Genomic DNA, 5,783 nt, shown 5'->3' with positions numbered 1-5,783 from the left:
AGGGTTGCTGGAGGGGAGGGGGTGGGAGGGGGGGGCGGGACTCTAAGCATCCCTTGGCCTCCCGGATATAGCAAAACCAAGATATGGAGCATTAGTATGTCACAGCAAATGTATCAACAGGAGTGAATTTCATCACCTTTACCTCGAAGGGGAAAAAGCAGGAAGCATGCATTTATGTTAGGTTTACCCAAAAAATGCAAAACTAGACAATATCTTGTTTAAGAATTCATAAATACAGAGCAGCGCTATAAAGAGAACAAAGAGAATAGTAAACACAGAGCTGAGGATTCTGTGGATTCCTCTGTGGAGAGGAAGGGCCTTGGAAAACATTTACAATACCCTCGTTCCTAACATGAGTGGTTGGCACATGGATGTTCGTTTTATAACTCTTCAACTGTACGCACGTTAAAAACCACAAGCGTGTGCTGGTCACTTCCTCCAAGGACAATCCACGGAGATAGGGCTTTTCACATGGGGAATTCCCTGGTCAAGGGCAGGAGTTTTCAGGACTTCCCAGCCAGCAGTGGGGGAAGGGGGGCATCTCTCTCCTCCCAGAACTGACGTCAGGCTCTGGAACCCCCACCCCCTACCCTTATCTACATAGCTCATAGGTCGTCCTCTCCTTCTCCAAAGAGGCCAGAGTGGGGATCCAGGGGGATCCCTGGCCCCAGACTAGCAGGTTTGTAAATCACACCCTGACATTTCAGGTTTATTCCCATTCATATATACCCACGAGCACATGCCATGCCAGACCACTCTAGGGGAAGGCAGAAAACAAATGAGGTAATCACACTCATACCCTCAAAAACCCAGGGCGGTGGTTCCCTGGCTTTGGGTTTTTACTAACGAATAATATGTTTTAAATATGAATACCCTGGGGCGCCTGGGTGGCTCAGTCAGTTAAGCAGCTGCCTTCGGCTCAGGTCATGATCCCAGGGTCCTGGGATGGAGGCCCCCCCCGTCCGGCTCCCTGCTCAGCGGGAAGCCTGCTTCTCCCTCCATCTGCCGCTCCTTTAAAAAAATATATGAGGGCGCCTGGGTGGCTCAGTTGGTTAAGCGACTGCCTTCAGCTCAGGTCATGATCCTGGAGTCCCGGGATCGAGTCCCGCATCGGGCTCCCTGCTCGGCGAGGAGCCTGCTTCTCCCTCTGACCCTCCCCCCTCTCATGTACTCTCTCTCATTCTCGCTCTCTCAAATAAATAAATAAATCTTTAAAAAAAATAAAAAATAAAAAAATAAAAAAATATATGAATACCCAAATGGTGTTGATACCATTTTATTTTGCAAAGTAAGAACATTAAAAAACAATGACTACCTACCCTGCTCCCACTCCATAAGTAAAGAATATGTTAGTACTAAAATCATAACATTAAGGCATGCATAATTTTAGAACAAAGGAGAGCCCTTGTCACTGAGTACATTAAGCTTTATGGAAACTTCCACCACAGCAGCCCTCGCTTGCCCATCGTGCAGCCGTTGAAATGTGGGTCACAAAGAGCGAGCGAATCAGGAGAGTTGTGTCTGGGAAGCACCAGTACAAGGGACACACGGGCATCCGCCCCACCTGGGACAGGCAAGCCACTGCCTGCTGTGTGTGCACACACACCAGGCTCACCTTCAGATGGACAGCCGCGAGCATTCACACGCACGCACACACACGCACACACACACATCCCCTCCCCCAGGGGCTCCTAGGTTGGAACACCCGGCCCCCAGATGAGGCCATACTTCTCTCTCAGACCTGGAGTAGAGGGCGGGCTCGCCCGGTCTGTGCGGACCAGTGAGGGGGTACTTGTTGGCACGAGGGCCAGATGCGTGCTGGGCCAGCCCAGAGGTGGGCCACCTGCTCAGGTCACTGGACCTCTGCCTCTGGCTGGGATACCAAAACTCTACCCACATCCAGTTTTTTCAGGAGACTGGGGGTCCAAGGACCCATGTTTTCATCCCAATTATATCTGTGACCTTCAACAAATCACTTTCCCTCTCTGGGCCTGCAGACATTGACCATAGTTCTCTGGTGCCAGGGCCCCGGGGCTACAGGGACTCACTCTTCTCAGCCTCAGGGGACCCACAGGCCAGTTTAGGATTGTGTCTTGGGAGTAAGGGGATACCCTTGTTCCTCAGCTCCAGTGAAGGAGCCTCGGCCGGCAAGCTTCGGGGGTTTTTGAGGCGAGAGCCCCGATGTGGTCAGGAGAGGACCTGCCATCTGCACGGGTCCCAGCAACCCGTCCCAGTTTTCAGTAGCTTGATCACCCACCTGGAATGAAACTGCCCCCCTGGCTGCCCAGCCCAGATCCCTGCGGGGAGTCTGACTCACCTCGTGGGGGGCCTCTGGGGCTAATGTTTAACTCAGCTCCCTCCCCCTGCAGGCCCTTAAGTCCCAGCAGCCCTGGACACTGGGCCTGCCCTGATCGCCCTGCTGGGGGTGGGCTCCACACAGACAGGGGCCCAGCCTCCCGCCCCCCATGGAGACAGGGACTTCATGGGGAGGGAGAGGCAGCCGCGGGCGTCCTGAGGGCTCTGGGACAGGCAGGGCTGGTAGCAGGGGGCATTCTGCCCTGGTCATTCCTACCAAGGTGGGAGGAGCACCAGAGATCCATCTCCAGCTGCACGAGAGATACTTACCCAGCTTTGCCACAGGCATCCCAAAAAATCCTCGTCCCTCCACCCCCAGTTCTGGCCCTGGTGTTGGAGGAAGACCTCTCCTTTGCTCAGTTGGGTGGCATTTGCATCTCATTTGAAGGTTTTCCCTTTCGGTGGGGATATTGGAATTCCTCAGGTGCATATGCAGGGCTCCTGACCCCCAGCTGTGTCCCTTCTGGAAAGTGGTTGGTTGGGTTCCCTGTGGCAGAGAACCTAGGCTGACCTAGGTTCCAAGTGCTGGTGTGCAGCTCTCAAACCCTACAACTCCAGGTGGATTAATTCACCTCTCCCAGCCTCCAGGTCCTCAACCTGCAATCCAGGATAAGAGTATTGGAGTACCTGGGTGGCTCAGTCCATTGAGTGGCTGACTCTTGCTTTCGGCTCAGGCCATGCATGATCTCAGGGTCCTGGGATTGAGCCCCCTCCCCCCCAGTTGGGCTCTGCACTGAGCGGGGAGTCTGCCTGGGGATTGTCTCTCTCTCTCTTTCCCCTCTCCCTCTGCCCCTCCTCCTGCTCTCTCTCTCTCAAATAAATAAATACATCTTTAAAAAAAAGAGTGTCTACTTCTTAGCATTTTGTGAGAATGTAATGATATAATTCTGATAAAGCATTGAGCATCATTTTTATTATTACTAAAATAGTGAGTAAGCATATGGACTCTGACTGCCTGGGTCGAACCTTGGCACCTCCATGCACTTGCTGTGTGACCATGGGAGGGCAGGCGTTAACCTCTCTGTGCCCCTTTCTCAGAGGGGCATCGTGAAGGTGAAATGTGAAGATGTGTAGAGTGGTGCCCGGCATATACTCAATGGGAGGTGTTTTTAGTGGGAGGCCCAGCTCCCAGCTCAGCTCCCCCTGTATCCGGTCCAGTGTTGGCCCTCCGTGGTGAAAGGGAGTAGACTCATGGCTCTCCAGATACCATGCCTCCCACCCAGGCTCTGTTCACAGCTACGACTCTACTAGGAGCCCCCTCCCAGAGGTTGCTCTTCCCCGCAAAGCAGCCCTGTGACAGAGCCTACCTCCTCCCTCACCCACTCAGTTCCCATGGTCTTCACTCTCAGGAAGCGTTTTGCCCCTTTGCCCTTGCTCCGCTCTCCCAGGAGATGGATTGGTTCTAGCCCTGCTGGGAAGCAAGAGGGACCAGATGATGACCTCCAGAAAGCCTCCACACGGGCCGGGCTGTGGCACTTTCCCAGAGGGCCCTTGCCTTGGGTGTGTTGAGTTGGTCCCACAGGCTTTCTGCACCCAGGTGTTTGTTTTGAGTCAGGCCTGGGGCTGGTCTCCGGCTTTTGTAGGACAGGGTGGAGACCCCAGTCTGCTAGGGCCCCAGGTTAATAGTTGACTGGCAGAACTGAGATTTGGCTCTGGAACTTGGGGCCAGGCTCTCTCCAAGGGCTGAGCAGAGACAGAGCAAGGAGACCATGCTTTGGACCCAGGCCAGCCGGGAGGAGCTCTGTGAGGCAGGGCAGGGTGGGTTTCTGTGGCTGCCTGGGCATGAAGCCCAACCCCATCCTCTGTGGCGCGGACTGGCCCCATCAGGTTCTCCAGCTTCGCATGTGTGTGTATGAGAGAGACTGGGTGTGTTTGTGCCTAAGGGTTTCTGTGTACGGTAGGAGCTGTTCTCTTTGCACACAACTGCCCTTCTGCCTCCTGGGCTGTTTGTAGCAAGGACCCCGGGTAGAGAGCTGCCTCGCCTACCCCATCCCAAGTTGCTGGTCCCTGCAGGGGCCGATGGGCTGAGCAGCCCTGGGTGCTAGACCCTGCCCCAGGGAGTAGCCGGCACTGCCCTTTGTACCCAGCTTCTCGTATTTATGGCAAATAATACACTGGGAGCAGAGGGCAGAACAGGGAGTCACAGGGCGGGAGGAAGGCGGACTCCTCAGGCAGCTCAGCCTCTCCTGGGACCAGTGCTGAGGTGGTTAAAAGTCAAAGGGCCCCGGTTTTGTAGGCTTAGTTCAGGAGTCGCCAGGACACGGCCCTGAGAAGCCAGGCTCTGCTCTTCCCAGAACTTTGGTCTCTGCTCCAGAGAAGCCACTCTCCTCGGTATGTGGGAGGGCAGGGAGGGGGGCTGCCCCTCCCCCCATTCCACCCCAGCAGGCCCGCACCCCTCACTATGCTTTGGGTCCAGGTATCAGTGGGATGGAGGAAGAACCAGACCTAGAGGACAGATCACTGGCCGGCCCACCTCGAGGACAGTGCATCTGGAGGATGTGACCTGGAGGATATGACCAGTCCAGGAGTGTGAAGAGAAAATGACTGGGAGGAGGGTGCATGAGGGTGGAGAGAGCAGGGGTCAGGACAGGAGGCCCCCTGGGGCTGCGATGGGGAAAGGCGCCACCTCGTGGCAAGACATAGAACTGCAAGGTGTCCCCACCGGCTGGGCCAGGGTGCGGATTAACTCCCGCCCTGTGCCTGTAGGACCAGGTGAGGGCCTGAAAGCACCCTGACCTCTCAGTCCAGAAAAGTCAGGAACATCCAGCAGCTACCAGCGAGAGGTGATCCAGGTTTGCAGAGAAAGGGAACTGTGAAATCAAGCAGGACAAGGGGCTCGAATGGAGAGGCCCATCTTGATGGCTGGAATCATTAGGAGGGGCTGGGGCTATTGCAGAGGGTAGGGCTTCGGTAATCTGAGCATCCTGGGTTGTGAGGGGGTGCTGTGTGATGTCACTGGGACTGAGCAGAATGGGTCCCAGAGGGGCCTTAGCAGACAGCTGCCAATTCCTTAGACCTCCATTCCGACCCTGAGCTCCCGCCTGGAGCCCAGCACACCCATCTCTCCAGATTCCCTGTCTCTTTCTCCCGAGCACTCACAGCCGGAGTTACAGAAATGACCAGGACCCTGGTTTTTAATGGAAAAGCTGTGATACCTGGGGGCACTCTACATGTCACAGAAGTAGTGGAGGGATGTGGCAAGGGGCCAGAGGGAAGGTGCTCTCACACCTCTTCCTCCTGAGCTTGGCTACACCGCGGCTGGCCGGGGTCTCCACCCTGCCAGGATGAGGTCTTCAGACACTGCTCTCTGTCCTCTTGGGTGTCTGTTGAATCCCAGTTCCAGAGGAGGGCACTCAGGCTGGAGGGGAGAAGTGGGAACAGGATGGGAGGCTCCAGAAAGGCAGGGTGGGATGCAGAGAGGTAGGTGA

The sequence above is a fragment of the Neomonachus schauinslandi genome, chromosome 6 (genome assembly GCF_002201575.2).
Source record: "Neomonachus schauinslandi chromosome 6, ASM220157v2, whole genome shotgun sequence".
NCBI classification, from domain to species: Eukaryota; Metazoa; Chordata; class Mammalia; order Carnivora; family Phocidae; genus Neomonachus; species Neomonachus schauinslandi.
This window is presented reverse-complemented; position numbering follows the sequence as displayed.